Here is an 18,285-nt window from a genome sequence, read left to right as displayed (position 1 = left end):
AAATGAGCTCCATGATGATGGGCATGGAGGTCTTCATTGGCATTGTCTGATCACTGTACATGGGCACATATAATGACGCATCCGATGCAATATTAATGCCGTTGTTAGCGTTTGACCATGGCATTTAATAGGTTAACAATCTCAGCTGTTAGAGACAGGTTCTAGCTGTGTGTCACAGCCATTATTTGCTGGGTATAGAGTGGGCTCATCGGGTGAGCCCGCTCCATACACCCGCTACCGACTTGCATCATACATGTATAGTGGATGTCGGTAAAGAGTTAATCGATGGCGGTTTTATTCTCTTGAATGGTGCGAGCTGCAGTACCCGAAACTTCATTCAGACAGTGACCAGGACAGACTATAAGCTGTGCTACTTGTCTACTGTCCCAGAAGATCAGGAGATCCCCTCATATTTCATTGGTCTTCTGGACATATTTGTAGAGTAAGCGAGTGCACTCAATATCATGGGATCTGGAAATGGAGGATGCTTTTCTTAACACTCATGTTACCTTGTTTCTATCCATTTTTTTTAGGCTTCGATCCTTCTTTTCCCATTTTTCCTACTTCAGAATGTAAAACAGTGAGTATACAAGATCCTTTCTGTACATGTCACCCCCAGGTCTCACTGTCATTCTGTAATATGCTGCCTCTAGCTTTAAAATTGAAACTTCCAGTACACTAAATTTTCCTAACTTATTACTAGCTAGTATAATTCATGGTAGTCAATATGGATCTGAAACAGTTTTCTATGTCTGTTGTTCTTTGTCTGCATTTGGGCATTAAAACATCTTTCCCCCCAATGGAAATGTTTTATACAAAGCTCCAAGTCTGTATAGTTATTGTTAATATACAGACCAGCCCAACAGGAGATTTCTTTTTTGCATTTTTTTATTCCCCTTCACCCCCTCCATGTGTCCAGCTTAACAGAGCTGTGTGTACTGTCCTTTTCTTCCATTGATTAATTTCCCAGGGGCACACGGCTTCTCCTTGGTGCTTCAGGCCAGATCACTGAGCATACTTGGCCAAACAGTCTGTGGAGAGATAAAGAGACAACAGGGCTCATGCTTGATTGATAGCATTGGAGCCATGGGATGGCAACATGAGGGGGAATTTGCTAAAAGGGGGAGATTTAAATATGAGTAGCATTGGCATACACAAGTAAATATGGTCTTAATTTTGTTCATACATATTATGATTTTGGGAGTGCCCTTTTAAGTGAACGGTTATTAAAACAAACATTTTTACAGTCCATGAAGTTGCCAATGACCACATAATTTTACAGGCATTTCTTTAAATTTTTCGCATGCAGAAATGGTTTCAGCATTTAAATGACAACATTGCAGTTCTAGCAAATTATGTAGTTAATATTTTTTTCATTATTAATCAGGATGGTTAAATATTAAGAAACATAAAAATATAGCTTGTCTGTTACTTAAAGGGATTCTCCTGTCACACCACAAGATTTTGATTACCTATGCTTAGTATAGGTCATCAATATCAGATTAGTGGGGGGAGGACAACACTGAAGATGTGACACTTTGATACAATGTAATGTAGTCAGTGTACAGCTTGTATAAAAGTGTAAATTTGGTGTGCCCTCTAACTAACTCACACAGCCATTAATGTCTAAACCGCTGGCAACAAATGTGAATACACCCCTAAGTGAAAATGACCAAATTGTGCCCAAAGTGTCAGTTGTTTGTGTGGCCACTTATATTTTCAAGCACTTCCTTAACTCTCTTGGGTATGGAGTTCATTAGAGTTTCACATGTCGCCACTGGAATCCTCTTCCATGATGACATCACGGAGCTGGTGGGGTGGGTGTTGGAGACCTTGTGCTCCTCCACCTTCTGTTTGAGGAATGCCCCACAGATGCTCAATAGGGTTTAGGTCTGGAGACATGCTCGGCCAGTCCAGCACCTTTACCCTCAGCTTCTTTAGCAAGGCAGTGGTCGTCTTGGAAATGAGTTTGGGGTCGTTATCATGTTGCAATACTGCCCTGCAGCCCTGTCTCCAAAAGGGAGGGGATCATGCTCTGCTTCAGTATGTCACAGTAGATGTTGGCATTCATGGATCCTTCAATGAACTGAAGCTCCCCACAGCATTCATGCAGCCCTAAACCATGACACTTCCACCACCATGCTTGACTGCACGCAAGACACACTTGTCTTTGTGTATCTTACCTGGTTGCCGCCACACACATTTGACACCATATGAACCAAATAAGCTTATCTTGGTCTCATCAGGACATGGTTCCAGTAATCCATGTCCTTAGTCTTCTAGTCTTCAGCAAAGTGTGTGCGGGCTTTCTTGTGCATCATCTTTAGAAGGTGCTTCCTTCTGAGCTAACAGCCATGCAGAAAAGTTTGATACAGTGTATGGTTTGTGGTCTGAGCACTAACAGGCTGACACACCCGCTCCTTTAACCACTGCAATGCTGGCAGGACTCGTATGCCTATTTTAAAGACAACCTCTGGTTATGATGCTGAGCATGTGCACTCAACTTTTTTGATCGACTGTGGCAAGGCCAGTTCAGAATGAAACCAGTCTTGTTAAACTGCTGTATGGTCTTGGCAGTGTGCTGCTGCTCAGTTTCAGAGTGTTTGCAATTTTCTTATAACCTAGGCCCTCTTTATGTAGATCAGAGAGTTCTTTGCCATCAGATGCCATGTTAAACTCCATTGACCAGTATGAGAGAATTTTAGAGCGATAACACCAAATTAAAGCCAGCTGCTCCCCATTCACACCTGAGACCTTGTAACAATGAGCCACAGGACACCTGAGAGGAAAAAATGGACAATTTGGCCATTTTCACTTTGTGGTCTACTCACTTTTGTTGCCTGCTGGTTTAAATAACTCGACACACAGACATTAATGTCTAAAGGGCACACCAAATTCACATTGTTATTCAAGCTGTCTACTGACTACTTTACATTGCATCATATCCTCAGTGTTGTCCCATGAAAAGATATAATAAAATATTAACAAAAATGTGAGGGGTGTACTCACTTATGTTATACTGTATGTCCTCAGGATAACACAACAATAACTTGTGACTGAAATGTGCTTTAACATTATTGTTTGATTTCTCCATAGACAACAACTAACTTCTGGCAAGAGCAACTAACTTCTGGCAAGAGCAACAACTCACTTCTGGCGGCAACAACTCACTTCTGGCAACCTTTTCATTTTAAAGCAAATTTTTTATGACATCCCAATAAATTGTTTTTCGGTTTCTCCCTTTTGTTCCTTCTGAATTTGACTCCATCGCCGGCACCCTGTTTTTTTTTTTACATGCTGCGCTCCAGACTAGGCAACTCTCTGTGCTTTTTTTCCAAACTCACACCCACAGCTAACACTGCCTGGCTCAGTTGTCCAGCACTGTCCCCTACATTACCCAGGTGTGTAATATTTACACAGAGGGTGTGACTGGGCCCATGCTGGGGAGGGGGCTTCGTTGACGCCAGTGCCTATTTCAGTTGGATGTGCGCCCAATCAGCTGAAGTGTGTTGTGACGCAGAGACGCGCTGGGTCCCTGCACTGCAATACACACCACCGGCTAATCAAAGGTCAGCATCTGATGTTGGCGTGCCAGGCATTGGTGTCACATGGCAATGACATTAGCCTAAACACTCACACGGTCAAGCCAAAGCTGGGGCTACACCACATTTGGTTACAACATAGGTCAAGCTGCAAAACTTTGTTCTATGCTGCTGCTACATGGTAGCGTGATGCAGGTGAATATGGTCACATTACGACCCCTGTGGTGATGTGACAAGTTCCGATTTTTTTGCTTGCTGCGGTATGTAATGTGACCCTATTCACTTTATTTTAGCTGCTATGTAATGTAGCAGCAGATTACAATGATCTTTTGCCGCACAACATGTGCCATGGCCAAAATCACTGTGTAACCCATCATCAATATACTGTATAATAGGGTAATGTAGAGCTGAAGAAAAAGATTCACAAGACTCCATGGGTATCGAATTAGGGTCATGTAAAATGATTCAGTCAGTGAAGCAATCGTGCACCCTTGTGTAAATGCCACATACATCCAGGATGCCGGGGTCCGAATACCAGCCAAAGAAGTTTGCTTGGCTCGATTCTGTATATTATATACTTATATATGAGCACACATGTATGCAGTTATTGTTTTACATATAAAAATGTAACCATATGAATAGAGATTGATATAGATACATAATTTATAGTGATATGGCACAAAAAAAAAAGAAGTAGCACCCCAGATGCGAGATAGTGAAAACACTGATCTTTATTGACCCGTGCATGAGCAACATGTTAGCTCTTCAAGCTGTGAGCCCATCTTAAGCCATGTACATGCACAGTGCATAAACAAGTTATATATAGGTTACACTCCATAATCAGTGATTAATCAATATACAGCAGGAAAGTATAGTGCACATGTATACAGTGCAAGAATATCAAGCTCCTCATGTGTCATTCTTATATAACAATAATTCATTTGTATTTTGTGCCAGGTCACATGTATTGTGCATATAATATTAAGAAACCTTAATTGCATCATCATGATAATGTGATAACTCCTGTGTTATGGGCCGGTCCCTTATTATCATATATAGTTACTCACACAGTATATAGCACCATCCAGGAGTAGACAATGACAGCTAGGGGCTCCTGTGCAAGAAATGTGTCTGGGCCGCCCTCGTTTTGTGGCGACAAAGCTATTATCTATCTCCACACACATGGTGGTCCAAAAGTAGGTGGCCAGAAAATAATATTTATTTTGATTTATATATTAAATTATATTTACTAACACAAGCATAACATGGACAATTCAATTTTATTCTGAACAATAATACAAAAGCCCTTAAATTTTATCAACGCAGGTGCTCAAACTGTTTTCCATTACAATTTGCACATCTTTGAAGTCGCCTCTTACGCTTCAACAAACTTTTTTGCACAAGTCTCTTTGGGTATTAATTTCTTGAAATGCATCTCTTATGTAATTTTTCAAGTCACTGACACTTTTTGGTTTTCGACTATAAACTTTGTCCTTGAGTACTCCCCAAAAGAAAAAATCCATTGGGGTCAAGTCTGGTGAACGTGCCGGCCAATCAAGTGGGTCTCTTCGGCCAATACATTTATTAGGAAATGTTTCATCAAGATACTCGCGGACTACTCTTGAATAATGTGGAGGGGCCCCATCTTGTTGGAAATAAAGGTCATTTGAATTAGGCTGTTGCTGTAACTGGGGAACAACTTGATTCATTAGAATTTCGAGATACTTATCTCCTGTGACTGTTCCATCAAAAAAATATTGGTCCTAAAGCACCAAAACTTGAAATACCACCCCAAACATTGACACCAGGTTCATTTAGTTGTTGCTCTAATGTTAAATGCATGTTCTCATTATACCAGTAAATACAATTATGTCTGTTAATATGGCCGGATAATTTGAAAGAAGCTTCATCACTCCACATAATCACTTTACACCATGTTTGATAAATTTCCCCCTTCATAACCTTATTACACTTTGTCCACCTACTTTTGGACCACTCTAATATATATATATATTTATATATATAATATATAAATATTTTACATATTGCCCTCTCTTGTCTTTTACATATCGAATTCCCGTTATTTTTGTTATTCATAGTGCCCTGTCTTGACTTCGTAGTGTCTGCTCTTAGATATAAACTGAAATGACAGCTCATGGAATATGGGAAAGCTTCTTTTCTGATGGAGGCGGCTGATGGACCGGTCTTCTAGTCAGACGCTGCCCCATCAGCAGTCATTTTACATCTAACAAGAGAGGACTGTGATAGAGAGAGGGCGCTGTGATTACCAAAAATAATGAGAATTCACTATGTAAGGGACGGTGCTATATATAACAAGACATAATCCTATGTAATAATGGGATGGTGCTGTACATAACAGAGGACACTATATAATAAGGGACAGCACCATACATATTTGCTAATATTACTACACCTACTACATATTATTGAGATAGGAACTTGGAGATGGGAATGCCCCTCTAAGGACTGTGCTATACATACAGTGTAATAAGTGAGTACACTATACACAAAGGGACGGCGCTATATATAATAAGGCCACATTTCTGTATCCGTGTGCTGCTCAATTTTCTCTCTCTCGAGCAGCACACAGACCCACTGAGTATGTCCTATTCAGATCTTCAAAATCACATCAGAACAGAACATGATCAGCGTCTCAGATCTGTGAATTGATCTATGAAACCCTGAGTCCATGTGCCGTCCAATAAAAAAAACTGTCAGCTCACCGACATTTTAGACAAATGTGGCCTAGGGGATTTTACAAATAACAATTTTACTCCAAGTTATACAGTGCAGATACAGAATAAATACTTACATCCAGTGACCGCTGATGGCTCATCTGATTAAAGCCGTTTTCTGTTTCTTCTCCATCTGGTCAGACCTTTATGTCGACATCTCCCAGCCCCGACTCATCTTGTCACACTGATCACCGCAGCCCTGAAAACAACAAGGTCACATATTATATTTACATACACACATACTTGTCCCCCCCCCCCCCATATACAAAACCAAACATAAAAATAGATTTTACAGGAAAAAAAAAGTACAAAACATGCTTTCCTGTATAATGAATTGTATACAGTATAAGGCAAAATTAAAAAGAGTAAAACAAAAACGCCTCCTCCATCCCTTAATAGACAGGCCATCTCTCAATGTATTTCCCAGTTGTGAAGAATATTGGAGATATAATTCCATGTTAATAATTAGCTCTACTGGGCTGATAAGGTTCTGTTTCACGGGGGTCAGTGAGAGGTGCCTGTCAGGGGTGTGAGTGAGTGTGGTGCCTTGTCAGTGACTGAGTGGGCCACCTCTTCTCACCCCCGGTGACTTCCTGAGCCCGTGAGGTCAGGGGGAATCTGTAAAACTGTACCAATCAGACCTTACGTGTAAGTGCAAAGTGCGGATCCGTATCAAATGATGAGGTGAGATGAGATATTTGTCACTCCTAGTCTGCTCGGGGTGGTATTACAACTACACACTGAAGGGGCTTTATAATCCTCTGCCAAGTAGGATACAATGATTGACATGGAATTATATCTTTAATATTCTTCACACCAGTCACCAATGACTAAAGTAGATGACAGTACAGGGGGGAAATAAAACTGCATCCACCGGTAAATGTAATTTTGACATTCTACTACCTTATCTGGGTCTGTGGTGTGTGCACGCAACATGGTCAGACACATCCTTTTTAACTTCTAAAGGAGGGACTCTGAAACTCCTCATGTCCTTCTTGAAACATGCAGGGCGAGAGGCCAAAAATCAATAAATCAAAATGTTAAGAGCTCTTCGGAGTGTCTGTGTGTGGGATCACTTGTCTTATGGGACACCCCATGTTGGGAGGAAGGAGGATCAGGGTGAGGATTATGTGGTCCAGACTCTTGGCTAGTGAGACTGGACTGTGTAGAAGACAGGGTGGTGCTGGGAAACATACTGAAAGCATTATCTGTCATCCATCCGAGCACCTGTTTGCACTGTTCTGGCTTCAAGAGAGGTGTCTTGCACTCCCCTGCAAAGTGGGACAGGAAGTTAGGTCTCGTGGATGAGAATGTTTGTTGTGCTCTTGCAGCAGGCTCAGGTCCATTTGGTCCATGGCCTCGGCGTGCACCATCAGCAGCATGTCCACTTTCCCTTCCCGCACGCCTTGCTCATTTTAAATTAGAATATTAAATATAGATATGCCTTCAAACTTTCTGGCATTAATAGGGAAAAGAAATCTATATCTATATATTATATATGGACAGTAAGGCAATAAACACTGCACTGCCTATATGCCTCTGATCTAAAACTATCCCTCCTCCACCAGCTATCCCTACACTGAACGCAAGTAACAGCGATTTTACTAGAGAAAGGACAGTATGTAGCCCTGAAAGGGTCTTTTGTTCTAATGGTGCACCAGTGGTATACAAGTACTGCAATGACAATTAAACACTGCCTATATGCCTGCTATAATCTAAGCTCTCCCTCCTAGATCAACTCTCCCTGAACTGCTACCAGAGGAGAGTGTGCAGAGCATCGCATCATTGGGTCTTATACAAGACCTGATGTTGTGATGTGGCCGGCCGATCACAGTAATACCAGTAACCAACATGGCTATGGCATTACCATGTATGGCAGGCAATCCCTGCATGTTTATTAGCTGTCTAATAGCAGCTAAACATGCAGACGGGGACTCGAGGTGCTTGAACACCCATGATACTCGATTGAGTAACAAGCGTACTAGAGCACCTCCACACTTGATTCTAGTGATGAGCGAGCATGCTCGCCACTGCTCAGACTATGTATTATTGATAGATAGAGCTCTCTCTGTAGCATGTAACAGAGGTCATACCAAACCCATTTCTTGCACAGGGACCTTGAGCTGTCAGTGTCTGCCCCTGCACTGACTGATTTGCACCTGCTCTCTTCTCTCCATCAAGTTGTGTGTTGCTATATTGGATCAGAGAGTTGCCCTAAAAGTTTATGCACACCTGTTACACTCAGTTATATGTAAGTGCCATATTGGAGTGAAGAATGCCCACTCCACTTATTGTGGACAAAATAGGATGTTATGTTAGTAATAAATACTATAAGAAGCAGAACCACATTGTTTGAACAGGGACCTATGTGCACCAAGGGCAATAGCCACATAGCATATGGAAACTGCAAGTACATTGATCAATCCAGTATGTTTCTCGTGTGAGGTGTAGCTAGGGGTACAGCTTAGGGGGGACAAATCATCTGAGTGGGCCCCTAATCAGGTAACTGTAGAACTATGGTCGAGTACCCTGATCGTTGGTATAGAGGAACCTCAGATGACTGTTACTGAAAATAAAGCTCTACACAAAGGCCAACACTGATATTACTGCTATATGGTGATCATATAATGGTGGATACCAGACCATACAAGTAAGTACAGTACAGTTATATATAGTAAATTACAGCTGACATTCTTTCTGGTGCAGTAGGTCATTTTCCCGTCTTTTCCATCTGGCCCAGACCGATATGACAACTTCTTCTATTCATGACTCGTCAGCAGAGATTATAACAAAAACTCAATTGACTTCACATTTCCAGCCCCATCCCCATCTGTCCCCAACCTGCACAAACTCCTCATCATACTCATACCCCCAATACTGAACCGCCGCTGCCATATGTGTCCTTATTACTGCACTTTTTTGGGGTACAAAAGCAGAGCTCCTCTTACTGCCCCACATAGTAATGCCTATCTACTGTACCCCTTACAAAGTAATAATGCCTCATTTGGTCCCTTGAACAGATCAGTGCCCTAGAAAAGTGTCCACATTATGCCCCTTTGATGATTACAATACCGCGAGTGCCCCAATAATAATGCTTTTTAAATGCTGTGGTAGATCGGCTCACATGGTTGCACATAGATGTAGACACAGGAACACTGTCTTAAAATCTCAACTGTGCAACGTTATCAATACAAACACGGCCTTCCCGCCTAACAGGAAAACAAAATATAGCGTATAGTACAGTCCTTGTTGCTACGGGAATCCGTCTGCTTCAGGAACAAACACAAGGTTTAGCTTTCCTTAACATGAAAATACAGCTCCAGAGCTTTCACCTCCAGGCCCACCCCACACTGAATGCTCTGGACTCCTACCACTCTACAGCTGTTAATCAGCCTAGCACTAAACATGGCCGATTAACCCCTCTCAGCATTTAATGTGCTAGAGCATTTTCCTAGGTTTATATTACTGGCACTAACAACCTCAGTGCTACATATCTCCCCCCAGTAATTTTCCCTTTAACTTTGTCACAATGACCACTGGGTCCCCCAATGTACAGCTCCTCTATACACAGTATAGTGGACCCACAGCTCTTATACAAAGTATGATATCCCCACAGCTTCCCTATACACAGAATCACCGTCGGTACATGAATGCAGCACCAGAACTACTATAGGTAAATGAATGCAGTGCCAGAACTATTGTCAGTAGATTAATACAGCACTAAAACCACATTTTTCCTCCTCTGCATACTGCCCACACATTACTTGCCCTTCACATTAACATCACTCATATACAATAAGAGTCCCTATAACCTTTGGCTCTATAAGGCACTTACCTTTCCCACTTTGGCAGCAGGGTAACAGCCACAGTAGTGAACCAGTGGCAGAAAGGTGACCGCCTCAGCCAGGGGACGACCTCTGATCAGTTATGGATTGGTACAGGACCACGTTCAGTAGATGAATCCATTACCATATCCACTGTCTGTACATGAACTTCTCCATACTGTGCCCCTACTTCTCCATATTATCCCCTACACTCACGTCTCCATACTGTCTCCCCACTTCTTCATATTGAACACGCACTTCTCCATATGGTCCCCCCGCGCTCCCATTTCTGCATAAAACCACCCACTCCTCCATATTGTCCCCCATGCTCCCCCCTCTCCATACTGTCTCAACACTCCATATGGTCCACCCGCCCCCCATGCTGCTCCCTCACAATTTTCCCTACTGCCCCATAATATACAAGTATGGCATATCCCTCAGTGGCTCAGTGATCACAGCAGCAGAGTGGCAAGGTCAGCACTGTGTGACCTCATCACTGCAAGTCAGGGCGGGGAGATGACGAGCGGTCCCCTACCTCCCAGCGCTCAGATGTATTCACGTCTAACAGATGTGACTACATCTGAGCACAGACAAAGGGAGCCTGTGGCGAGCCGCATGCTGTGCAATCCTGGTTTAACTATATCGGGGTGCTGTGCACTCCAATACAGTTAAGGGTAGCGTATCTCTGGATGGGCGCCTTGTGGTGCCCCCCCAACTGAGTACAGGGCCACCGCACCCTCTGCCTCCCCTGTAGGAATGCTACGGTTTTTGGTATAAGAAAAGAAAGTCTGCCATGAGTGGCACCTATCAGTTAATCTCCAGATGGTTGTAAGTATATTTCAACCATTATATGTATTACAACTTAGTGCCATCTACCAAACTGGCAGACACTCATCTATGGGTCTCTCGATCCCCTGGTGTAACAAAAGATGTGTACATTGGGTGTGCAATATGTATATGGAGGATACTGGGTCAGTACTCTAAAGCTTGCACCCATTTGTAATATCAGTTTTGTATAATGCTGCTTTCTTTAGAGGATATGGAGATTTATCTCTATGTATAAGTGCACAAATACTAAATATATATACATCCTTGTGAAACATTGTGACTAGTGTTGAGCGAGCATGCTCGACACTGCTCGGTACTCGCCCGAGCATCACGCTACTCGGGATGTTCGGCGAGCACCGAGCATTTCCGGGTTACTCGGGCGGGAGCTCGGGTCTCCGCCCTGCATGTTTGGCGCTCTTTACAGAGCCAATGAACATGCAGGGATTTCCAGCCAGTCACTAATGCCGCAGCCATGTTGTTTGTGGGCATCACAGTGATTGGCTGGCCGCACAGCGTCACCTCGAGTATTTAAAACCGGGCGCCGCCATCTTGGACACAGTCGCTCCGGATCAGACAGTGTAGGGATAGCGCTGCTGAGCTAGGGAGAGATTTTTGCTGCAAAATAGTTAGTGTAGGGTCTGTAAAGGCTGCCAGATCAAACAAACAGTCCTTCTCAGGACTAATATCCATCCCAGATATCAGGCAGGCAGGCAGGCTGTATAGGAGACGCAGTGGTTATACCAGCAAACGCTGCATTACAGTCCTGTGTGCTCCTGTTTCTGAAATTGCTGGACTTAGCTGCAGGTCTTGGGGCCAGTAAAAATCCTTTTTTTTCATCTAAATCCCCTTTTTCTTTTCCTCCTACACACTGTACAAATACCCGTCTTATTAACCTATTGGTGTCCCCCCCCCCCCCCAAAAAAAAAGTGTGTCTCTGATTTTTCAGACCTATACAGCAAAAAATGGCAGAATTAAAATATAACTTTTAATGGGATAATTAAAATCTAAAATAGTATCTAGATACACACAAACAAACATAAATAGGGATGTTATTCACCCAGTGGGGTGGACTAGTTCAGAAAATACAACAGGAGATATATGTTCCTTAATTTACTACAATAATGTTTACTCCTTAATAGTAGAGAGAGACTATCATATGCAAACAGTGGAAATTCATAAGTAGAAAGAAAAGGAACAATCTCACCGGTCCTGCAGCACGAATTTCTCCACAGAATAGCACAGGGTTAATCCAGCGGTCATCCACCTCTGACCCTATAATGCCCTGTTCTCATATGCTGTCCCTAGGACCCCAAAGCTCCCGCCCTGACAAGGGCAGTCCACAGCTGACCCTAAAGATCTGATCAGCCCTACATAGACCCTACAGAAGTTATTTGCTGTTTATTGCTCTGATTTTTCAGACACAAATATATCTGCTGAAAAGAGTCTGGTGTAGGCCAGAGAAATAGAACTGTGGTTTTGCAGTTCAACGGGTAAAATCTGTAGTATCCAGTTTTGGGCCTTTGGTATCTAAAAAAAAACAGTTTGAGTGTGTCGCTCACTGTTCAGCCGCAAATCTATATATTTTAAAAAGTCTGGTATACACCAGTAAATTATAACTGTGGTTTTGCTGTTCCACGGTAAGAAATCTCTATTATTCAGCTTTTGGTATTTTTTCCGTAAAGAAAAACAGTAATAGTTTCTCCCTGATTGTTCAGATTGTTTAAAAGAGTCGGGTGTAGGCCAGAGAAATAGAACTGTGGTTTTCCTCTTCCACGGTTCTAATCTACTTTTTATTACCCTTTTTCCATTGATAGTGCGAGTGTAAGCTATTTTACTTCATTTACAATGGGAAAGGCGCGTGGCAAGGGACGTGGAAGTGGACGTTCTGGTGATGGTGCGTGCAGAGGACGGGGCCGTGGCCAAGGTGAAAATGTGCCACAACCAACAGCCACATCTTCTCGCTTCCATTTCTTGACCGAATTACTAGGGAAGCACAGAACAACACCAGTATTGCGAACTGATCAGTGTGAACAGGTTATTAATTGGATAGCAGATAATACTTCCAGTTACCTGGGCACCACCACCTCCGGTCTGTCTTTCACACGGTCAACTCTTAGTAGCCGTGAATCTCGACCGCATACTCCTTCTCACCCTGATGCTCCTTCCTCCCACCATGCCGAGTGTCGTCAAGCATCAATTGATCCCACACTTGGACACTCTGAAGAGCTGTTCACTGGTCCATTTCCATATTTGTGCCCCTTGCCTGCTACGCTTGAAGTGGTGAAAGAGGAGATCCCATGTAGCGATGCCCAAATATTTGAACAGCCACGGCCACAGGAAGTCGACGCTGTCAATTTGTCACAAGAGGTGGACGATGACGAGACACAATTGCCACGAAGTGAGAAGGAGGACCGTGGTGCGCAAGTGGAAGTGGAGGAGGTGGTGGATGATCTAGTAACTGACCCAACGTGGCAGGAGGACATGCAGAGTGAGGCCAGCAGCACACAGGGGGAGGGAGGCAGAGTACCCCAACAAGCAGGAAGAAGCAGTGTGGTGGCCGCAGACAGAAGGCGGGCAACCGTTCCCTGTAACACCAACACAAGGGACGTTGCCAGTACAACCGGTAGGTCTTCCAGAGTCTGGAATTTTTTTAAAGACTCTGCCGATAACCCCAAAAAGGCCATTTGTACCACCAGCCATGCCAGCATCAGCAAGGGTGACAAAACTACCAGCCTGACCACCACCAGCATGATCAGGCACATGGCAGCAAAGCACCCGACTTTGTGGGGCGAACCCCAGGGTCCACGACCAGTGTCAACGGGTGTCACCACTGCTTCTTCCGCTGTTGTGCGTGCAATAGAACCCGCTGTTGTGTGTGCAAGGCAATCCCCTGTCCATACTGCATGTAAAGATGCCCCCTCCTCTCAGTCTTCACTTGTTATGGCAGTTTCTCAAGAAACAGCATCAACATCCACGTCCCACCGCAGCGTTCAATTGTCCATATCCCAGACCTTTGAACGAAAGCGGAAATTCGCAGCTAACGCCCCACAGGCCACAGTCCTAAATTAGCACATTTCACGACTGCTTGCGTTGGAAATGCTGCCGTTTAGGCTGGTGGAGACGGAATCCTTCCGCAACCCTATGGCGGTGGCCGTCCCTCGGTACTCGATCCCCAGCCGACACTATTTTGCCCGGTGTGCCATCCCCGCACTACACAAGCATTTGTCCCAAAACATCTGCCGTGCCCTAAACAATGCAGTTACCGGGAGAGTCCACCTGACAACGGACACGTGGACAAGTGCTTGTGGCCAGGGACGGTACATCTCCCTGACGGCACACTGGGTAAACATAGTGGAAGCCGGGACCCAGTCGGACCTTGGGACGGAACACATCCTCCCCACACTGAGGATTGCGGGCCCTATGTGTAACATACCTGGCGGCGTCCTTGCATGGTGGTCCATCTCCCACTGTGCAAGAGCGCGCACTTGATCTCCAGTCCAGAATGTCTCTCTGGCTTCCCTCCATGCTGTCTGTTTGTGTCTGTTTCTGCTGCTTAAGGGCGGCGCCCGATCATTTCCTGCTTTTTGTACCTGCTGTGGGTCACACCCCTTGTGCGTCCTCAGCCTATTGCTGTCTGTCACCTGGTATATAGCTCAGCTGCTCCCATCAATCCCTGCCTGAGCATAGTGTTTCATTCAGTGTGTGCTTGCACTCTGAAGGTGCCTGGTCCCGTTCTGTGTTCTCTTGTCTGCCTATCCTGGAGGCTGTATTTCCAGGCCTGTCTGAACACGCTCCTAGCCTGTTCCTCCTGCCTTCTAGGGGCCGATTACCTAGACCCGTTCCTGTATCTTGTCTGACCTGTCTGAACACGCTCCTAGCCTGTTCCTCCCGCTTTCTAGGGGCCGATTACCTAGACCCGCTCCTGTATCTTGTCTGTCCTGTCTGAACACGCTCCTTGCCTGTTCGTCCTGCCTCTCTGGGGGCCGTATTCCCAGACCCGCTCCTGTATTCCGCTGCAGTGTCGGTCTCCTCCGTACACTCAGTTCCAGTCTGAACTCTCTCCTATCCTTTACCTGTTTTGCCTCTATGTCCGTTCCCTTCCTTTTTCTGCAGAGTCTGAACTCGTACCTAACTCCTGCTTGTTGTCTCTGTACTCCCGTTTGTGAGTTTGTGGTCCACTCGCTACTTCTCTGCAAGTACCCTGTGGGTGTCTGGCTCTGCCTTTCCCTTCCTGTCTGTTCCGTGTGAACAGAGCCCTGTCCCCCCTACTCAGCCTTGCCTGCTCTGACTCCTTTGCTCACTGCTCCGGCGGTTCTAGCCTGCTCTGACTCCTTTGCTCACCGCTCCGGCGGTTCTAGCCTGCTCTGACTCCTTTGCTCACCGCTCCGGCGGTTCTAGCCTGCTCTGACTCCTTTGCTTACCGCTCCGGCGGTTCTAGCCTGCTCTGACTCCTTTGCTCACCGTTCCGGCGGTTCTAGCCTGCTCTGACTCCTTTGCTCACCGCTCCGGCGGTTCTAGCCTGCTCTGACTCCTTTGCTCACCGCTCCGGCGGTTCTAGCCTGCTCTGACTCCTTTGCTCACCGCTCCGGCGGTTCTAGTCTGCTCTGACTCCTTTGCTTACCGCTCCAGCGGTTCTAGCCTGCTCTGACTCCTTGCTCACTGCTCCGCAGCCTTGCTCCGCTCTGACCCTTTTGCTCACTGCTCCGGCAGCCTTGCTCCGCTCTGACCCTTTTGCTCACTGCTCCGGCAGCCTTCCTCCGCTCTGACCCTTTTGCTCACTGCTCCGGCAGTCCTGTCCTGCCCTGCTTCTGCCCGCTGCTCCGGCAGTCCTGTCCTGCCCTGCTTCTGCCCGCTGCTCCGGCAGTCCTGTCCTGCCCTGCTTCTGCCCGCTGCTCCGGCAGTCCTGTCCTGCCCTGCTTCTGCCCGCTGCTCCGGCAGTCCTGTCCTGTCCTGCTTCTGCCCGCTGCTCCGGCAGTCCTGTCCTGCCCTGCTTGTGCTCGCTGCTCCTGCAGCCCCGTCCTGCTCTGTTCTTGCCCACCGCTTCGGGCATTCCCTCTCTGCTGTGGTTGTCTACCGCATCTGCGGTTCTGTGACCCAGTCTGTACTGGGTCTTAACCTTTCTGTGCTCCAGCCCGTCCTTTCGGCCAGTACCTCCCTGCCTGCATACTCGCCTGTATCCACCCATCTGCATACCTGCCGTGTTTGCTTACATCCACCAGTCTGTGCCAGCCTAACCTGCCTGTTCCAGTAATCCCAGTGTGGGTCAACCCCCGTGTCCGGAGTTTGACCTGGAGTAGCACCTGGTCCCTCTGCCCGGTTTCTCCCTGGTGCACTGGCGTCGTATGCCGTCGTGCCACCTTGGTCGGATCGGCCAGATACTTAGTCACGCCCCTCCAGGCACTCTCCGGTCCATGGTCCAGTGGAACCACAACACCCGCACACGCCAGTCAGGGCGTGTGCATAACAGCATGCTCAGGCCATGGTTCCCGTTGAGCCCCACGGCCTTCGCTCTCTGAGAAGTTTTCCAGCGAATACATGCATTAAAAATAAATAAATAAAATTTATTTTTTTTCTCAACTGAGTTCCAGGCGAATTACGCACCCATCCAGATGGATCTATCTGCTCTCGTTCCTGCGGATCCGCCACGTTACTATGGGGATCCAAGACAAAGTCGTGCATTTGTGGAGCAATGCATGCTACACTTCAAGTTCTACCCTCTATGTTTTCCCACCGATCGGGTTAAGGTGGCATTCATTATGTCTTACCTGGCGGGTGATGCCTTGGAATGGATCAACCCCCTATATGAAACACAGGATCCGATCCTCCTGGACCTAATGGCCTTCCTGGTGGCCTTTCTAATGGTCTTCGATGATCCTAACCCGGAGGCTCCTGCTGAAGCTTCACCTCCCAATATCCCGGAGCAGCCCCGATGGATAATGTGTGTGGGTAGCGCAATAGTCCTCCAGCCCAATGAGACTACTGTCCACCCAGAATCTTCACAGGGTGACTACATCTCCCAACCTCAAGAGGCAGTCCAGACGTGCTAGACGTAGAGGCAAGCCGTCACGCCAGGGTCTGTCCTCCCTGAGACCTCCTGACCCCAACCTTGAAGTCCCTACTGAAGCTTCATCTCCCTGTATCCCGGAGAAGCCCCAACCGGTAATGTGCGTGGGTAGTGCTCCGGTTCTCCTGCCCGAAGAGACTTCTGCCCATCCAGACTCCACACAGGAGAACTTCCTGCACCCGGCATCAGATGCTTCACCCACTTTAACCGGTGTGCATGTCCAAGGATGCTCCAAAGCTGTGGTTACCTCTGAGTCTGTGCACCTCTACTACCTGGCGGAGGACCCCCTGTTGCCTCCTGAATCCTCCGGGATACCACTCGATGACAAATGGAGAGAGACTTCTCTACACTCGGTACTCGATACTTTGTCCGCTTCGTCCTGTGAGCCTGACAATCGGTACCCCAAAGTGGTAGTTACCCCCGAGTCTCTACACCCCTCCGACCAGGCGAAGGACCTCCAGTTGTCTCCAGAACCATTCGGGGTGCTACCTGGTAGCGAAAGGACAGAGACTCTCCTATACTCTGTACCTGATACCTCGCTCGCTTCGTCCAGTGAGTCCAACCTAGTGTACTCCGAAGCAGAGGTTACTCCAGAGTCTCTACACCCCTCCGACCAGGCGGAGGACCTCCAGTTGTCTCCAGAACCCTTCGGGGTGCTACCTGGTAGCGAAAGGACAGAGACTCTCCTTTACTCTGTACCTGATACCTCGCTCGCTTCGTCCAGTGAGTCCAACCTAGTGTACTCTGAAGCAGAGGTTACCCGTGAGTCTCTACACCCTTCTGACCAGGCAGAGGACTGCCAGTTGTCTCCAGAACCCTTCGGGGTGCCACCTGGTGGTGAATGGACAGAGACTTTCCTATACTCGGTACCCGATACCTCGCCTGCTTCGTCCAGTGAGTCCGACCTAGTGTACTCTGAAGCAGATGTTTTCTCTGAGCCTCTGCACTCTTCTGACCCGGCGGAGGACCTCCAGTTGTTTCCTGAATCCTCCGGGGTACCACCAGATAACAAAGAGACAGTGACTTTTCCTCATTATGTACCTGATAACCCGTCTATTTCTTCCTGTGAGCTTGACAAGATGTACCTCGAAGCAGAGATTACCCCCAATTCTCTGTCCCCCTCCAACCCGGTGAAGGACTTCCAGTTGTCTCCTGTACCCTCTGGGGTGCCACCTGAAAATATGTGGAGAGAGACTTCCTTGTGTGCTGTTCCTGGTACTCCACCCGTTTCGTCTGTTGCTGAGGATGGCTGGATAGGAGGTAGCATCCTA

The 18,285-nt window shown here is 46.4% G+C and overlaps 1 long non-coding RNA gene across 2 annotated transcripts in view; it reads right to left on the bottom strand.

The window, feature by feature from the left end:
• Positions 1 to 870: 870 nt before the first annotated feature.
• The window catches only part of LOC141271366 (uncharacterized), a 163,026-nt gene continuing 145,611 nt past the window's right edge, over positions 871 to 18,285 (bottom strand). For both annotated transcript variants that reach the window (XR_012321916.1, XR_012321915.1), the window contains exons 2-3: positions 6,376 to 6,497; positions 871 to 1,031 (exon numbers count right to left, since the gene is read on the bottom strand). This is a non-coding gene — a long non-coding RNA (uncharacterized lncRNA). The remainder of the gene's footprint in view (positions 1,032 to 6,375; positions 6,498 to 18,285) is intronic.

The sequence above is a fragment of the Phyllobates terribilis genome, unplaced genomic scaffold (genome assembly GCF_046119375.1).
Source record: "Phyllobates terribilis strain yellow unplaced genomic scaffold, ASM4611937v1 Scaffold_5__5_contigs__length_657084704, whole genome shotgun sequence".
Taxonomy (NCBI): Eukaryota; Metazoa; Chordata; class Amphibia; order Anura; family Dendrobatidae; genus Phyllobates; species Phyllobates terribilis.
Note: the sequence above shows the minus strand (reverse complement) of the source record. Positions and strands in the feature narration are given on the sequence as shown.